The sequence below is a fragment of the Ambystoma mexicanum genome, chromosome 8, assembly GCF_040938575.1.
Source record: "Ambystoma mexicanum isolate Mex_15411 chromosome 8, UKY_AmexF1_1, whole genome shotgun sequence".
Taxonomy (NCBI): domain Eukaryota; kingdom Metazoa; phylum Chordata; class Amphibia; order Caudata; family Ambystomatidae; genus Ambystoma; species Ambystoma mexicanum.
Genome location: NC_090929.1, coordinates 1,692,496,235 through 1,692,515,518, shown reverse-complemented (window position 1 = coordinate 1,692,515,518; position 19,284 = coordinate 1,692,496,235). Strand labels below are relative to the sequence as shown.

Genomic DNA, 19,284 nt, shown 5'->3' with positions numbered 1-19,284 from the left:
CGACAGCAGTGCAGAGCAGAAGTCCTTCAGCGGGTCACCAGCGATTCCTCGGACCAGCCTCTTGTTTGCAGGATACTTGGCTCCTGTATTCCTTTGTTCGTGAGAACTCAGGAGATCGACATGGTAGTGGTGTTTCCAGCCCCCTCTTATCCACGGTTCCCTTCGCGCCAAAACGGAGGGGACCCAATGGGAGATCCGCTCATCAACACACACCCCATTTGTGGACCAATCACGGACCACGGTGGTCCCAGGCATTCACACCACCCTAGACTCTCTGGCACCCAGGATGTGTATTGGGACCAGACATCCCAGCCCACATCCTGGAGGCACACAAAAGACATGTAGAAGCCGGTGAAAGCATCCGTGTTTCGTGGGAAAGTACATGCCCAAATAAGGAAGGCCCCGGGTCGGCTCGACCTGGGGAAGGTGAAGGGAGCAAGACGGTCAGCGGACAGGACAAAGGAGCCTCGTGGTCTGGCCATTTTGGGAGCCAGGCCACCATTTTGGGTTAAGCGCAAAAAACGTGCTTAGAACGCCAAAAGGAGCTCAAAATATAAAGAAACGATCGCTGCCACCATTCCCGTCCCTGAATTACTTGCACCGATCAAATACAATCCTAAACGAGTATCTGGGGCCTGTAGAAGGCTAGAGACCCAAGAGAGCTGTAACTTAGTTTACAGTGCCCTCTTGTGTCATGTTGCACTAAAGCCGCAACATGATAAAAGAAACTACGGAAAACAGCGTTCCCCGGTACTGACTGTCTTAAGGGCATGTCAGTTTCCCCGTAAGAAAAGGAGCGAAAGCCCAGAGGAGTGCAGCAGAAGGCTGCACTTCTCTGGCAAAGTCAAGAACAAGGTGAAAAACAACAGCAAAAAGTTTAGGGGTTGCCACATGGAAGGAAAATTACCTACAACTACGAAATCTTTCCTAACACCGGGGCACTCGAGGGGTCGGTACACCGAGTGCCGTACTTGGCTCCGAAGCATGCTGCGTTGAGGGAGGGTTAGCTGCGCCAACTGGAGCATGCTGCTTCACACGCATCAAGGATTTGAAATCCTTCCACTCCTGGCAGGTGGTAAGCCTAGCCGACAGCTTACCTTTTCTCCGTCGACGACTCGGAATCCCGACGATGGCAGTGAGGCCTTTTCTTTTTTAGGTAGGAGGACGATGAAGAGTGGCTCCTTGAGTGGGACCATTTCTTCTTCCGCCAGTGTTCTTTCTCAGGGGTATGTTCCTCAATTTCGGCATTCAAAGACTGAACCGTTGACCGTGGCAGAGATTTTGAGGGGGGTCGACCCAGAACGAGTATTACAGCTCAATCGCAAGGGGATTTAGGTTGCATTTTGGCACACAACAGACACCCGCCAGTGCCGTGACCCGCGCCGAGGCACAAGAGACACAACTCGTGTGGGTCAGTGATGGACATCTTGGTGCCACAATCCCAACACCGTTTCAAACTTGATACCCGAGAGACTGACATCTTGCATCAAGGATTTAGTGAAAAAGGGTACGTTTTCTGATGAAAACTTCGACACAGTCGAAGCTCTTTGTTCCTAAGCAGCATGTTAGTGCTTGGAACAAAGGAACTGAGGTTTGGGCATAGTGACAGGATATCTATATGACGCCTGACGTCACGTCTGGAGCCGATGACCAGACACCGAGCAAGACGGATTGATAGTCGATGGCCGGGTCGAGGTCCGCTACCCCCTCTGTCGAAAATCTTCCGAAGCAGCGAAGCTGGAGGGACTATCTATCAGATGAGGAATCTGCAGGAGAAAGGCAATCCATTGAATGTAACATACAAACATGTGTCTGGGTTTTGCCTACTCAAACAATATGCATGATAATAAGGAGCACTCATTGCAATATATTTATTTTGTATTTGTATTTGCATTTGTGGTTTCATTTAGCACAAGCTTAGTTTGGAAGCAGCTGAGCACTTGTACATGTCATTGAGGATAACACGAAAGGTAAGGATATTATGGCAATTCATCGTATTTACATTTTTAAGCCAGGAGGAGAAAACCCCTGATTGGGACTTTAGGACATTCAGCCAAAGGAACGCCTCAGCCAAACAAGGTTTAAGTTCAGGCCTTACTATTGGTATTTGGATGGGCTAAGAGAATGTATTTGTTCATGCTTCAGTGACTATACAACACTGGACATTGTTTTACCATGGAGGTGAACATGCTGTTTCCCTGTTTCCTTGTTTTTGTTGGTTGTTGCCTGATAATTGTGCAATGATTCCAAAATACTTACGAATTTCATCATGTGCAATTGCTGCCTTTTCTTCTGTTGATTCTACAGAAACAAAGACAGTAAAAATGTAGGTAATTTGCAAGATATAATTGTCAAACAATTTCAAAGAAATACAAAGTGAGAAAAGGGGGAAGCTGCCACATTGGCTAGAAAAACAAATTACTTACCTCCGGTAATGTTCTTCCAGAAGAATGTTCTTCCCACAGATTCCTTATTTTAGATATATATTCCCTGACACAGCAGGTCTTGTAAAATTTAAACAGCAGGGGCCACTGTGCGTTTTGACGTTGATGTCAGTACAGATAGCTTGCACCGCGCCCTGTGACCTCAGTTCATTGTTGTTTTCCCTGTGACAGTCGGGTTGGCGATTAAGAATTCGGTGAGTCACAATTTGGGATTATTTTAAATACATTATCCTGTGCTCCTCGTGGTATATATATTAATTCCTTCGGTAGGTGATTTGAATCAGAGCATAACAGCTCTGCATGCAAGCCACTGCCATAAGAACTACAAATAACATCTGTATTGTAGTTCTACGGCCTATACATTTCCAATACAGGCGCGAACAAGGAAGCCGGTCGGTGCCATGTCAGTGGATGGTCAGTGAAGGCACTAATCCCTTGATCTCTTTCCATTGTTTTCTATCTGCACTCTCTAATCTATTTGTGGATTATGGGCCTTCAGGAAGTCCTACAGGCTATAGAGCTAGGCAGATCTAAGCTGGATGCTAATTGTCTCCATCCCGTGCAGAGTAGGAACACTAAGATGTTAGATTTGCAACATGCTGGAACACTGTCACATGAGGCACAATCGCTGAAGGAGAGCTGCGCCTCTGTACAGTGTAGTAAGGGGACTTTGCCTCTAGCTACTGTTAGCGGTGTGCAGTCACCGCCGTACCGTGAGACCACACTCCCCTGAACACAAAGACACAGAGACTAGGTGCTGTTCGTGTGGGCTCCCCGGTGGCTCGGCGGCTGCCGGGAATGCCCCGTTTATATCAGCATGCGACGGTTAAAGGGGCAACACCACACTCCTCCTTTTCCATAACAACAAACTGAAAAGTGAGGATCTAAACTAACACGCATTAACAGCACACATTAACAAACCCAACTCTCCCCCGTTTATTGGTGCCCACCCTTGATCCCCAGCTGGCACCCCACATAACTGCATCAAAGTCTCTACCGCACAGCACCGCCATCTCAGTCCGTCACCTAGTCTGTAAAACGGGCAGATTTCCCACACCCTGTTCTCAGGGGGTACCTCCTGCCCGCTTCTCTGGCTGGTGTCCCTTCGCCTGGCCCACCACAGGCTGAAGAATCCACTTGGGAGGGACGACCCCGTCCTTCGTCCGGTGCTTCCTCTGGGTTTATGTCCTCAATGGTCTCCGGCCTGGGCTCACCCAGCCTCTAAAAGAAGCTGGCGTTCCTGGTCACCGATGCTGTTCCGTCTGACGCGGTCACCATAGAGCCCTTGACCACCACCACGTCCAACGGAGCCGGTTCATAAGTGAGAGACAGCTTACCCTGCGCGTGACCATTCCTCACTAACACTTCATCCCTCGGGGCAATTCTTGATGGCCTTAGACCTCTTCTGTTGTTTTCCGTTTCGGTCCTTGCCCTTCTTTCTTCCTCCACCTGGTCATTGTTAATGACGGCCAGCTCTCGCTCACCCACCTCTGGTATTATGTCCCTCGGGCATCGCTGAAACAGTGCTTCCGCTGGCGCCACGGCCATGGATGAGTGAGGTGTGGTCCGATATCCCCTTAGGAACACGTACAGAGCCCTTTGCAGGCACTCGCCTTTTCCTTGAGAGATCCTGAACACTTTATTCAGTGTGCGCATCATGCGCTCTGCCTCCCCATTTGCCCGAGGCCAGAGCGGGGTGACCTTTCTATGATGGATGCCATAGTCCCTCATGGGGTCAGCAAACCTGTCTCCCTGGAATGGCGCCCCGTTGTCGGAGCATAAGACCGTGGGCAGTCCATGGGTGGCAAAGATTTTCTCCAGTGCTACCACCACCTTATCGAATGACACCGACTCCACAAATTCTACCTCGGGGTATCGTGACCATTCGTCCACCACCACCAGGAAGTGGGTACCTCTGGTTGTGGACCCAAAGTCTGCATGAACCACTTCCCATGGCCTTGTCCCTCGAGGCATCGTTTCGATGGAAGGTTCACGTTGTGCCGGAGAGGCTGCTTGGCACCACACACAGGATGCTACGAACTCCTCCACTCTTCTTTCAAGTACAGGAAACCACAACTTTTGCCTGAGGCGAGCCTTCGTCTTGGTGGCCTTGGTGCGCCAGGGCGATGATTTGCTGGACTTTGGCCTGGGGGACCACGATCCTATCTCCTCAACAGGAGCCCCAAGTCAGAGAATGTCAATTCTTCCCGCACCCTCCCGAGTTGCTCCAGCGCCACTCTTGCCTGATTTGTTCTCCGGCCTAATGCCTCCAACACGGTTTTCCAGGCACCTTGTTCCATTGCTGTCTTCAGAATTCCAAAACACTCCTCGCTCTTTGACGTGTGTTCCAGCTCCTCCACCTACATCAAATTTTGGTTGGCCATTTCAATGACCAGCCGGACGTGCTCATTCGCCTCCTCTGCCAATGTAGATGAATGGGAGCCCCCTCTCGGGTGTCTGGAGAGGTAGTCAGCAGCGTTGTTGCTTCCTGGGCGGTAGACCAGCGACACTCCATGCTCGAGGAGTGCGAGCATCCAACGCTCAATCCTCACTGGTGGTTTGGACGAGGAGCCAGCCATTATGGGCAGCAGGGGCTTGTGGTCCGTGATGACAGTGACAGATCTCTCCAAGATGTACAGGCGGAAGTGCCTGCAGCCCCACAGCACAGCCAGGGCCTCTTGCTCGATTTGCGAGTACCTCTGCTCGGTCTCGGAGAGCGCCTTACTGGCGTAGGCTATCAAGCGGACCTCCTGGTCATTCCCGATCTGCGTGAGAACCGCCCCTAGACCATAGGGGCTGGCATCCACAATGATTTCAGTCTGAAGCCCCGGGTCGAAAAACGCCATGGTGTCCTCAGCAGCAAGGGTGCCCTTGATGTCGTTGAAGGCTGCCTGTTCGAGCGGCCCCCACTGCCATGTGGTGTCTTTCTTCGTTAATGTCCTCAACGGCTCAGAGCGGGACGCCAAGTTCCGAATGAAGCGGCCACAATACGTCCATGCCCAGAAAGCTCCTCACCTCGGCTACATTCTATGGTGGTCTGGCTTCCTTTATGTCCCTCACCTTGCGCGGATCAGGTCACACGCCATCCGCCTTAAAGACAAACCTGAAAAACTCAATTGTGGTTTTGAGAAACTCGCATTTGTCCCTATGCAAAGTGAGCCCCAGCAAGCAGAGGTGCTCGAATGTCTTGGCCAGGCGTGCCAGGTGTCTGGCCTTTGACTTAGCGTACACCAGAATGTCATGGGTGATGTTGAGGACTCCTTCCGGGTCCACAAGTGCCCCTCAGATGATGTTCTGGAACACCTCAGCCGCCGAGGAGACCCCAAAGCTCAGCCTTTTATATGGAACAAGTTACTTACCTGTAACTGTTGTTCTCCAGCATGGGTCTGGCAGGGATTCACATGCTCATGAATATTCCCCGTCGTCAGGCCGGGAATCCTCGGTAAAGAAAAAAATCAGTATCAGTTTTGTTTCTGATCTGTCTTTCTTCGTAGTAACCAATCACTGATCTCTGGGTCATACTGCCCCCAGCCAATGACTGCCCTCTCCCTAAGCCCCTCCCCTGGCAGCCATCCTCAGATTTGGTAGCACGTAAAGTGGCAGTATGACCAAGTGAAGAGCCGCAGAGGGGTAGGAGGGAGGGTTCACATGTGAATCCATGCCAGACCCATGCTGGTGAACAACAGTTACAGGTAAGTAACTTGTTCCTTCTCCAGCATGGGGTCTGGCATGGATTCACATGCTCATGAATATAAGAATACACAGCAGTACACACATGCACAACCACGGGAGGTGGCAAAGGCTCAACATTAAGCATTACATAAACTCAACATTAAGCACTCTTACCTCCTCACCAGGCCCACCTTCAGGCGAACAGGTTGCGCAGCACTGCTTGGCCGACTCTGGACTCCTCCCTGGAATCCCGGTCGACGCAGTAGAATCTCGTGAAGGTGTGCGTCGACCTCCACGTAGCAGCCCTGCCGATGTCCAGCAGGGGCACACCAGACAAGAGCGCCGTGGTAGCAGCGATCGCTCTGGTCGAATGGGCTCTCGGACGGCCGTGCAACGGTCGGTTTTCCAAACGGTGACAGTGCATGATGCAGCCGGAGAGCTATCTGGAAATGGAAGCCTTCGAGAGAGCCTTCCCTTGGTTCACAGGTCCAAAGTTCACAAATAGCTGGGACGTCTTCCGAAAACTCTTTGTGCGGTCCACGTAGAACTTCAGCGCTCTAGCCACATCCAGCGAGTGCAAAGTCCTCTCAGCCGGCGACGAAGGCGACGAGAAGAAAACTGTTAACTCCAAGGGCTCGTTGAGGTGGAAGTCCAACGGCACCTTGGGCATAAAGGAGGGGTGCGTCCTCAGCACCACCCTCGTGTCGTGAAAAGTCAAGTATGGAGGCTTGCAGGATAGGGCCTGGATCTCTCCCACTCGTCGTGCGGAGGTGATGGCCACAAGAAATGCTGTCTTCCACGACAGGAACTTCAACGGCGCTGAATGCAGAGGCTCGAATGGCGCCCCCATGACAGCACCACGTTGAGTTCCCACGCCGGGGCAGGGGCCTTCACCGGCGGGAACGATCGGAACAGTCCCTTCATAAATTCCTTCACCAGGCGATGAGACCACAAGGACGCCTGTCCCGTAGTTCTGGTGTATCGGGAGATTGCAGCCAGATGTATCTTGATGGAAGCCTGAGCTAGTCCAGCCTTGGCCAGCGATATGGCAGTACTTGAGGGGCCGTAATCCGCAGAGGGTTAATCTTCTGTGCACGGCATCAGACAGAGAACCTCTTCCACTTATGTCCGTAGCACTTGAGAGTTGAGGACTTCCTGGCCTTTGCATGAACCTCTCTGCAGTCAGCTGGGATATCGTACCCTCCAAACTCTAGTGCTGCAGGAGCCAGGCCTGCAAGTTTAGCGACTCCGGGTCGTGATGAAGGATGGCGCCTCCTTCTCTGGAGAGAAGATCTGCGTCCGTCGACATCTTGACTGGTGGTGACGCTGACAAGTCCAGAAGGTCCGGAAACCAGATCTGTCTCGGCCACGCCGGTGCGACGAGGATCATTCTGCACCAGGACCTCTTGAGCTGGTTGATGAGTCGGAGCAGCAACGGCAACGGAGGAAACGCATATAGGAACAGGCCGTCCCAGGGGAACGAGAAACCATCGCCCATGCTCCTCGGTTGGTGAAACCTGCTGGCGAAACTCTCGCACTTGGAGTTCGTCGCCGTCGCGAACAGGTCGATTTGGGGTTTGCCCCATCGCTGAAAGAGTCGGTCCACTTGATCCTGGCATAGTTCCCACTCGTGGCACGAGCGCAGCTCTCTGCTGAGTGAGTCGGTGGTGGTGTTTTTTATCCCTGCCAGATGCAACGGCACAAGAAACATCCCTTGAGCAACAGCCCAATGAGAGGTGAGCCCTGTTGCATGTGCGGTCCTGAGCGCACACTCGATCAGCTGTTGGCATGTCTGATCGCAAGATGGCCGTCGCTACGAGTGGCATGGAAGCAAGGCTCCCTATCCGCTACTAGGCAACGGAGCTTCATTTCCCCCAGAAGCCCACACCGGCAGGCGGAAGCCACCTGTAGAGAAGGCCACGGAGAAAAGGCCTGTTCTACTCCTGTTTTCTGCCAACTCTGCCGTCTGCCAGACCCCCTGGTCCTCCAAAACACACCCACCAAGGTAATTTTTTCGCCTCCAGTATCAACGTGCCACAGAGTTTTCAACCTACCAGCACTCCCCTTGTCCATACCTGAACCCTGAAGTACTGCCCTGCCCTGTGCATTGCATTCTACTGTGACACTATCATTCTAGTTGATGCCCTGCTTTGTGCATATCAGCCTACTGTGACATTACAATTCTAGTTGGTGCCCTGCGCCATGCTTTTTAGCCTAACTGTGCTGTGTCAAATCTAGGTGCTACCCCGCCCTGTGTATTCTAGCCTACTGTGACATTACAATTCTAGATGGTGCCCTGCTCTGTGCTTTTTAGCCTAACTGTGCTGTGTCAAATCTAGGTGCTGCCCTGCCCTGTGTATTTTAGCCTACTGTGACATTACAATTCTAGATGGTGCCCTGCTTTGCACATATCAGCCTACTGTGATAATGCAATCTAGATGGTGCCCTGCACCATGCTTTTTAGCCTAACTGTGCTGTGTCAAATCTAGGTGCTACCCCGCCCTGTGTATCTCAGCCTACTGCTGATTTGGCACTGCCCTAGTTAAATTCGAACTTGCCTATTGTTGACTTTGCACTGCCTTAGTTAAATTCAAACCTGCCTATTGTTGACTTTGCTCCGTCTTAGTATAATCAAATTTGCCTACTTCCACGATACACCTCCTCCTAGGTGCCTATCCACCATGCTCTTTAGGGCACTCCTCGTACTGTACCACATTCTGCCAGTTGAAGCAGCAATTATTACCCAGCCACACATACGGCCGACACACCTCCAGCCATCAGCCACCTTATTTCTCCCTAGCCTTGTCCCCCCGACCCCGCGCATGGCGACCCCCACAATGGACCCTATGACTCCCACCATATGCCTCCAGCACCTCAACACTGACATTAACCCATACTTCAATGACCCAGCCCTCTGGCTGAAACACTTCGCTAGTAAACCTACTCCGAATCAACCGTGCTCCTTATCTCTCAGAAACAAAAGATTAGGCACCAGATTCCGTATACGCACCATCCGTAGTAATTTCCCCAAACAAACACAACACACTCCACCGAGCTTATCTACTGCACCCACCAATAGCAAATCCCCCTCTACAGAGGCGAAACTGCCAATTATCAAGGGCGCCCTCATCAACACCAGATCCCTCCCAGCGCACGCGCTAGATATTGCAGACCTTATAATATCTTCTGATCTCGACTTCATTGCCGTAGCTGAAACTTGGCTTCATGCGGCATCTGGTCCTTCCTTATCCCTTGCCATACCACCCGGCTTCGGCATCATGAGATGTGACCGCACCTCTGCCTCACATACCAAAGGTGGTGGCCTAGCCATCATCCACAAAACTACTCTCGATTTAAGAGTATCGACAAACACCAAACTCGAGTCCGCTGAATTACTATCAGTCAAACTCTCACTAACTCCTAATCAAACAGCCACCCTTCACCTAATTTACAGGCCCCCAGGCCCTGCTCCCTCCTTCGTCGGCGAAATCTCTACCCTGCTCCTTGACAATGCAAAAACGAACTCACAAATCATTATCCTTGGAGACTTCAACCTAGGACTTGGCGACCCCAAAGACCCCATTGCATTAGACCTGGAAAACAGCCTCTCTAACTTTGGCTTCACTCTGCACATTCAAGAGCCCACACACTCCAAAGGCAGGACCCTTGTCAGGCTAGCCAGCTCTAACTGCAATATTAATGTCTTGGCTAATACCCCATGCTTATGGACAGACCACCACATTATCACTTTTAATACTGAAGCTTCCCCCTGCATCCTGACCTTGATAGCGCCTGCCCTCCCGACCAGAAACAAAAAGGACATAACCAAGGAGAAACTCCTCCCTCTGCTACTCCCTTTGCTTAAAGCTGCCATTGACTCCAGCAATGACCCCACCATTCTAGCTGACATCTATAACTCTAGCATGCTCACAGCTATAGACGTCATTGCCCCTATCAAACTGAGGAAGTCCAAACCACGGGCACACCTTAACTCGTGGTTCACACCACAGCTAAGAGTACTCCGTAAAACCAAACGTTGTGCTGAAAATCGTTGGAAAAGTCACCCTTCTGACGCGCACAAAGACGATTTCTTCTTGGCATCGCTAACTTACAAAGCAGCCATTATAGAGGCATAAAAAGAGTCCCTCAATAATCGCATCCTGCAAGCAGACTCCAATTCCAAGGAACTCTTTAAGATCCTAAAAGAGCTTGAAACTCCCGTTACCCCCCAACACCTGCATCAAAGATAGCAAATGGTGTTCTAACATTCAGGCAGCGTTATTGAACAAAATCACCACGCTCCAATCTAAAATTATAGCTAAGCAAGACAGTCTGAAACTGGACAATCGCCCTCCCACTCCAGCTGGGGCCCTCTCCCCTGACTTGCCCAATCTCAAACGGTTTGCCTTCGCTCCGCTCACCATTGCAGAGGTGGAAAACATTATCCTGAGGCTCAAACCATCCAACTGCCAGGGTGATCCCTGTCCTGCCCCAATCATTAAGGATTCTGCACATGATTTGGCCCCATTCATCACATCCTTCATTAATGCCTCCTTTAAAACAGGAACTGTCCCTGACAAACTCAAGGACACATGGGTGATCCCCCTGCTCTAAAAACCCTCCCTGGACCCGAGCATACCCGCCAACTACCAACCCATTACATCTGTCCCGTTCTTGCTAAAAATCCTAGACCGCGCAGCATGCCTGCAAATCCAAGAGTACTTGGAAGCCAATAATCTCCTAGGTCTCAGACAATCTGGCTTCCGTCCCAGACACGGAACTGAGACAGCTCTACTAGACTTAAAAACTCAAATTGAAGTTCTAAAGGACAATGGTAAACTGGCCCTGTTACTCCTACTCGATCTCTCCGCGGCATTCGATCTGGTCAATCACCAAATCTTATGCCAGCATCTGCACTCTGCCGCCCATTTCTCCCCGTCAGCTACAGCTTGGATAAAAATGTTTTTGAGCAACAGATCTATGCAGGTCTTTTCTCAATATGCAGCTTCTGATCCTTCCCCTATTCATTGTGGCATCCCCCAGGGCTCTTGCGTGTCGCCAACTCTCTATAATGTCTTTACAAAACCGCTCTTTGATGTACTTGACTATCTGGGTGTCTCCTATACAAATTACGCTGACGACACCCAGATACTCATTCCCATCACTGGAGACTACTTGTCTGACACCAAAGCCCTGAATGATGTCTACTTAGTCATCGAAGCTTGGATGGCACAACACCGACTATGCCTCAACGATGACAAGACTGAGCTCCTCATCTCGGGCACTACGCAACGTCTTAGTAAACTTGAACCGTCTTACCAATCGTTCATCATCGATGGCAACACCATCCAAGTCTCGAAAGACATGAAAACCTTAGGCGTTTACCTTGACGCCACCTTATCCCTATCCCGACAAACAAATGCAGTCAGATCTGCCTCAGCATACACCTGCAAACTCATTGCAGCATGCATGCCATTTCTGACCACGCCAAACACGCTCACACTGGCCAGAACCCTCATCATGGCCAAAATCGACTATGGCCAAGAGAATCTGAACAAATTGCAAATCACTCAGAACAACGTCATTAGAGCGGCTCTAAATATCCTGCGAAATCACCACATTTCGGAATCCAGATCCAATCTACACTGGCTACCTGTCAAACAGAGAATCTCACTGAAAGTTTTAGGCCTTACCCACAAATGCCTAGCCAACCAAGTCCCCCCGTATCTCTGCAGCCGGCTATCCCGCCAGGCGCCTACCCACCCTCAAAGAACCGCCCAGACCCACTGTCTAACTATCCCCAGGTTCAAACTACAAAAAGTGGGTGGATCAAGTTTCCCCGTCCTAGCTTCCAAGCTTTGGAATGCTCTCCCCCTCACCATTAAATCGGAAGAATGCTTCAGTGCCTTCAAGGCCAAAACAAAAGCCTGGCTCTTCAATCAGTCCTGAAACCTTGACTGCTTATGTGTCTGTAATGTGCCTGCGCTAATCTCTACTCTGTAATTGATGTATATAGCTGTATGTTCTGAATACTTTGCACTGTACCTATAGTTTGAATATATGTATGCTTGCTATGTAACCTTGTCCAAGTTGCGCCCTGATGCCTCCGTGCCTGAGGGAGCGCGCTACAAATAAAACAAATACAAATACAAATACACAGGTCCTGGGCTTCCTTGGATAGGGCCGGGGATCTAGTTCCGCCCTGCTTCTGGATGTAGAACATTGTGGTGGTGTTGTCAGTGAAGATCCTCACCACCTTGCCCTTGAGGGACGGGAGAAAGGACCTGAGGACCCAGAACACTGCATGAAGCTCCAGGATGTTGATGTGGAGCGGCTTCTCCTCAGGGAGCCAAAGGCCTCTCGCGTGAAGATCTCCGGTGTGGGCTCCCCACCCCTCCAGGGAGGCATCCGTCATCACCGTCGCCTGGTGGGCCGGGGTCTGAAAGACTGTCCCCGCCGCTAGATGAGCACGGGTGCCCCACCACCGGATCGCTCGTCGGAAGGTCTCGTTGAGAGGGATACTGTCCTCGAAGATGCCTGTTGCTTGAATCCAGCGGGCGTCGAGGAACTCCTGTAGAGGGCACATCCGAAGCCTGCACAGGCGCACGAGATAAATGCAAGAGGACATCATCCCGAGGAGGGACTTGATGGACCTCACTCTTGCCACGTCCGTGGTCAGCAGACGCTGCACCTTGCCTAGGATGGCCTTTGTCCTTTCCTCCGATGGCGAGGCCAGACACGCCACTGTGTCGAGCTTGGCTCCCAGAAACAGTGCGACTTGAGAAGGGTCCAGGTGGGACTTGGGGAAGTTGATGGAGAACCCCAGGTCCGTGAGCAGCTGGACGGTCTTCGCTGTGTGTTCTACGGCGAGCTTGCTTGTCCTTGCGCGGATGAGCCAATCGTCCAGGTAGGAGTAGACGTGGATCCCCTGCAGGCGCAGCCGCGCCGCCACTGGAGCGAGGCACTTGGTGAAAACCCTGGGTGCCGACTTCAATCTGAACGGGAGGACCTTGAACTAGTAGTGCCGCCCTTGGACCACGAACCTGAGGAACCTCCGGTGCCCTTTTAGAATGGGAATGTGAAAGTATGCATCCTCCAAATCCAACGACGACAGGAAATCGCCCTCCTCCAGCTGTCCCAGCACGTGCTGGAGGGTGACCATCCGGAACTTCTGTGCCTTGATGTACTTGTTCAGTCGTCGCAGGTCTAGGATGGGTCGCCACCCTCCTGTCTTCTTGTTCACGAGGAAGTACCTTGAGTATACTCCGGAGCCCCGGAGCCTCTTTGGGACGAGCTTGATGGCTCCTTTCTTGAGCATCGCCCTTACCTCCAACAGCAGTTGAGGGACGTGGTTTTCTTTCCTGGCCACTGGAGGAATGCAGGGGCACTTTTTTAGAAATTTGAGGGCGTGCCCCTGGGCCAGGGCGTCCAGCACCCAACGGTCGGTGGAGATGGACTCCCACACGCTGACAAACTTCGCCAGCCGGCCTCCCACCGGGGTGCTTCGGTGGGGGCCCGACACCACAGTCGGTTCAATCTTGCTTGGAGGACGCCTTGCCGCCTTGGCCTCCCTGGCGACGACGCCGGGATACACCTGACTTGCCTCGTCCTCTATAGGCTTCCTGCGACGAGGAGCGGGCCGCTTGGCGGTACGTAGAGGAGCCACCGCTGAATCCCTTGGAGGCACCCTGCTTGCCTCCGGAGCTCCAAAAGGACGGCCTTCGTTGCTGGAGAACTCCCAGGGCCTTAGCTGTCTCCGTGTCCGCCTTTATGGCTTGGAGGGACTCATCCACTGTTTTCCCAAACAGGTTGTTCCCGTGGAACGGCATGTCCAAAACCTTGGCTTGTACGTCCTGCCAGAAATCCGTCGCCTTGAGCCACCCTCGTCGTCTGAGGCAAACGCCGTTGCCTAGCTGGCGGAAACCGGTGTCGGCAATATCTGTTGCCACCGTTATGGCGTGGTCCGATGCCACCTCACCTTCCTGCAAGATCTCCAGGGCCTCAGCCCTCTTGTCGTCCGGTAGGAAGTCCAACAGGGGGGCGATCTTGTACCATAACTCCCTGTCGTAGCTGGCCACGATCGCGAGGGCGCCGGCCGCCTTAATCAGTGTTGCCGCCAACGAGATAACTCGTCGTCCCATTGCATCCAGCTTCTTTCCTTCGCCGTCCGGCGGGGAAGTTGACGTCGAGGCCGATGCCCCCCCCCCGCTTTCTTCTTGGCCGCCACTGAGACGACTGAGTCTGTGGTCGGTTGCGCCCTAAGGCACAAAGGTGCCGCGTCAGGGACCCGGTACTTCTTCTCGTACCGATCCCTCTTGGCCGGCGTCGTAGACGGGTTCTTGAGAAGGATGAGACCCTGGTCCCAGATATCATCCAGCAGAGGCACAGCGAGGACTGTCTTCCTCTTGGCCTCGCGCCGTTGGTAAAGGAAACCTTCCTTCTTCTTCTCTTCGGGGCAGAGCTGAAAAAAGCTCAGATGCCCTGGCAATCATAGCGTGGAAAGACCCAATCTCGTCAGGCGGGGAGGCCCGGGCTGGAGGCGGCGGGAGCTCCGTCCCGTCGTGGCCGCCGTCGTCATCCGTACCCGTCGTGGCCGTGTCCTTTCCCGTGTCATCCCCAGGTACGGGGGACGTGGGCAAAGGGTGTGCAGGCCGCGTGGGCTGAAAAGGCGGGGCTGGATAGGTCCGTCTTCTCTTGTTTGGGGGACTTCCCGACGGGCCTGGCTCTGGCTCCTCCGTCGGGCCTGGTTCCGGCTCCTCCGTCGGTGGTAGGGGCAATCTCGTCCTTATCTCCGAACATAAGGATTGTATTGCAAACAAAATAGCCGCCGAGTTGTCCTGCGGCTGTTCCGGAAGCAACGGGTGCGACGGTTGACTAGGAACCTCGCTGGCGCCGCCATCGCTCTCGTCGTCCCCTTCGTCGGGATCCCTCCCTTGGGACCGGGCCTCTTCGACGCCCTCGTCGAGGCCCTCCAAGACTTCAACCAGTTCCTCCTCGGGGGCTGTGTCTGTGTCCACAATGGCCACCGGCTCCCCCCCTCTTTTTCCGCTGGGGTCTTCACGGGAGTCATCTCGATGGGCCTGAAAGAGGCTTCCCTCCGCGGTGGCAGGGAAACTCTGGGCCCTGAGGTCGCCTCCACTGGTGTAGCCTCCTCAGGCTGCGCCAGGGCCGACGCGACTTCCTCGATAGAGGCCTTGGCCGGGTGAATCAAGGCCTTCACCACCTTCTGCGGGCCTATAGCCTTCACCTTGGGGGGGAGGGTCACCGCCTCGGTCACCCTCGGCTGGATCCTTCGAGATCGACCGGGGCCTCTCCAGAAGCTTCGCCGGGTTCTCGGCCTTCCTCTTCCCTGAGCCAGAGCGTTGGCTCGTGGTTGATGGCGCTGGAGAGGAGGCGCCCTGCCTGGCAGCCGAGGAGCCCGACCGTTAGGCGCTCCCGGTGCCCGCGGACTCGCAGTGCTTTGCCTTCTGTTGGGCCCCCGTCGCAGGGGCACCCTCGCAGGACTTAGAAGACCGCTCTGACTTCTTCTTCTTCTTCTCACCTGACGGGCTGTTTCCTTCCAGCCAGTTAGAGAGACGAAGGTGCCAGTCCCTGATGGTCCGTTCCAACATGTTCCTGCAAAACGCACAGTCCTTCTCCACGTGCGTTTTGTCCTCATGAAGGCAGTAGAGACATTTTGACTGCTCGTCCTCCTTGAACACATTCTGCAGCTGGCATCCAGGGCAAACCCTGAACAGCTTTCCGGGCGTCGAGCTTCCTTTCTCCTGGGCCATGTCCGGGTATGCCGCAGAAACTTCTGGACTCCTCCAAGAAGCGTAACTTGACGAAAACTTCACCCTTGAGGGGCGTAGAAAATCCAAAACGGGTCCACTTGATCGGATGTAGACACGGTGGAGCTTGAGGCTCTATTTGACCGAAAATGAGAACATTTCTTTAAAAAACGTGAAAACGCAGCAAAAGCTCGAGAGCTAAACACGAGGACTCCCAACACTTGAGTGTGCGGTAAAAATCTGAGGATTGCTGCCAGGGGAGGGGCTTAGATATGATATGATAGGTTATTTATAACCCGCTTAATACCCAGAGGTTTCTAAGCGCGGACCGGGGGATCGAACCCATGTTGCTCCGTGTCAACTTGTTTCCAAGGCAAGCACGTTGCCGTTGAGCTATCCTCCCGCGACCTAGGGAGAGAGCAGTCATTGGCTGGGGGCAGTATGATCCCGAGATCGGTGATTGGTTACTACGAAGAAAGACAGATCAGAAACAAAACTGATACTGATTTTTTTCTTTACCGAGGATTCCCGGCCTGACGACGGGGAATATTTATGAGCATGTGAATCCATGCCAGACCCCATGCTGGAGAACTGTACAACCCTTGATGCGTGGTGAACATTGTTATGTAACGTGACTCTGGGTGCAAGACCACTTGATGGTACCCAGCTCTGAGGTCCAGCTTGGAAAAGAATTTTGCCCCCTGCAGTTGCGTTATAATATCGTCAATGGTGGGGGTTAAGTGCCGTTCCCTCTTTATGACCTTGTTGGGGAGGCGCATATCCACACAAATTCTCACTGTATGAAGCTGCTTGGGCTTGCGGGCGATAACGATGGGAGACACCCACGGGGTGGGGCCCTCCACCTTCTCGATAATGTCTAAGCCAACAAGGTTATCCAGCTCCTTGTCCACCAGGTCTCTTAGGTGGAAAGGCACTCGCCGATGTTTGAGCGCCACTGGTTGAATGGACTCATCTATATGTAGCCATACAGGTTCACCCACCATCTGTCCTATGCCTTCAAACAAGGAAGCGTGTTTGCCCAGTAATACCTGTATGTCATCCAGATACACGAATATGCGAATGTCACGATGCCGAGGGCCTCTGCCGTGCACAGCACAGCAGGGTGTTGTTGCTCACCGGTGTAACATAGAACCTGGCCCAGACTGATGTGTTGCCATACTTGACTCTCGCCACAAACACACCATCTAGGGGAATCGGCTGGTCGCCCCCAAACGTGAAGATACGTGGCTTCAGCACAGCCATGGTTGGCAGAGATTGCATAGAGTCATAGTGCTCCCTGGCCATTAAATTAACTGAAGCCCCGGTGTCCACCAGCATTGGTATTGAGTCCCCATTCACCACTACGTTGCACCTGGGCTGTCTCTTGGAGTTGTTTTTTAGGACTCCCACGCTGGAAATGAAGAACACGTTTTCTTCATCCTCTTCTTCCTCGTCACCATCAGGAGAGGCACCCTCATCCCCTTGGTCCACTTGGGTGACGTAAGATGATCTCTGGGGGCGGAAGACACCAGTCCGGACGGGCCCTCTGGGAACCACTGTTGGAGTTGCGGCCCTACACATCCGGGCATAGGGCCTCATCACGAGTTGGGCCGTAATAGCCCTACCGCCAACCGCCCCGGCGCTATTAGCGCCGGATCACGGGTTTGGCGGAAGGGTTATTTCCCATTCCACATTGGGCCCATTCAGGAATTCCTCATTCCCCATTGGGCCCAATGGGGAAAATGTGCGCTATTACTGCCGGCGGATATCCCGCTGGCGGTAATAGTGCCGAAAAGCCATGATCTGGCGGACCCTTAAATGCAGCAGTAATAGTGCTACCGCCACATTTTAAGGGTTACCGCCAGACTCGTGATGAGGCCCCTAGTGGTCAGCTCCCCCACACCGGCCACACGTCTTTCCAATGACCAGGCACTCTGCTGGGTGCGGGATATCGTATCCGCATTTCAGGCACGAGCTGTTCCCAGCTTGTCCTCTCACTCCACGCTCTCGCAGGATTTGACGGCGCAGCTTGCCCAACACGCACCCCTGGATGAGTTGGTTTTGAATCATGGTGTGTGGGTCATTCCATGCACATGGTGCTGCCAGCCTGCGTAGCCTCCCATAGAATACATCTAGAGTCTCATCATCCTTTTGGCGAGCAGCCCCCATCAGGAAACGTTCATAATCTGCATTCGCCATGGGCAGAAAATGATTGTGGGGCGCATCCTTCGCAGCCGTATATGACCCATCAGCTGGTTGCAGGTACAGGAATATTTCATGTACCGCAAGGCCTGCACAAAATAGGAGGGTGGCCAACCTACTGTCCTCACTAGTCTCCATTGTGGCCATGAAGTACATCTCTAACCTCTCCATCCACATCTTCCACCTCGGCCCCAGACTCAATGGAGTGCCCGAGACATCAAACTCAGGCATTGGCTGCAGGGCGCCAGGTGGCTTGAGCAAAGGTCTTGGTGAAGGATGGGTGGCTGCTGTTGGGGAGCTGCAGGAGCGGCTGGCTGTTGGGCGGCAGCCACAGCTTGGCTCATGGTGGCAAGCGCACAGGCCCCCCAAAGATATGAAGAAAGAGGTGCCGCAACTCACCACCACACCAATCAGTAGTCCTCTGCAGTAGATGGTCTTGGATGTGGCCACTGGCAAACCCACAGATGCCAGAATTCCTCAAGTGCAGTAAACTATGAGCAGCTCCACAGTGCAGCAGACCAGATAGCCAGGCAGCGTAGAGGATCCAGAAATTGAGCAGGGTGGGGCCCAAATATAAACACAGCAGGCCTCTTTGGTTCTACACCCAAATACCAGGTGAAAAACAGTGAAACAGCGAAGGAATCACAATAAAAATGGCATGCGCTGCTTCTAGTAGCTATCCGCTACTGGATTGTCCAAAAATTAGACTTGGATGGCTCGCCGTCGCTCCCTTGTGAAGCCGTAACCTCCCAGGGCCTATTGTGCAAAATGGCCTCAGACCGAGTATCTCACTCCCCTTCCCGCAGCATAATTCGGAGGTGCGCCTCACATCTGATCATCGCACACCTTCCGAGGTTCACCGCCTGTCCCAGGTGACTCATCCGACGTTTGTCGCCACTGTTAGCGGTGTGCAGTCACCGCCGTACCGTGAGCCCCCTACTCCCCTGAACACAAAGACACAGAGACTAGGTGCTGTTCGTGTGGGATCCCCGGTGGCTCTGCGGCCGCCGGGAACGCCCCGTTTATTTATATCAGCATGCGACGGAGTGGACGTCACTCCGTCGCATGCTCGCTCTTAAAGGGCCAATGCCACAGCTACCATATGCAGCTCACACCTATTTCAGATACCTGCGTTTCAGAACAATGGGGGAGAGTGGGGAACGCTACATGGGGAGGTCATGGGCGTATGCTATGGG

General features: G+C 53.1%; 1 protein-coding gene across 1 annotated transcript in view; it reads right to left on the bottom strand.

Annotated features, from left to right (window-relative positions):
• LOC138473831 (deleted in malignant brain tumors 1 protein-like) overlaps positions 1–19,284 on the bottom strand; it is an 835,597-nt gene that overhangs the window by 608,744 nt on the left and 207,569 nt on the right. Inside the window, exon 2 of the mRNA XM_069612216.1 lies at positions 2,260–2,301. The gene's annotated coding sequence lies outside the window, so the exon portion shown is untranslated. The remainder of the gene's footprint in view (positions 1–2,259; positions 2,302–19,284) is intronic.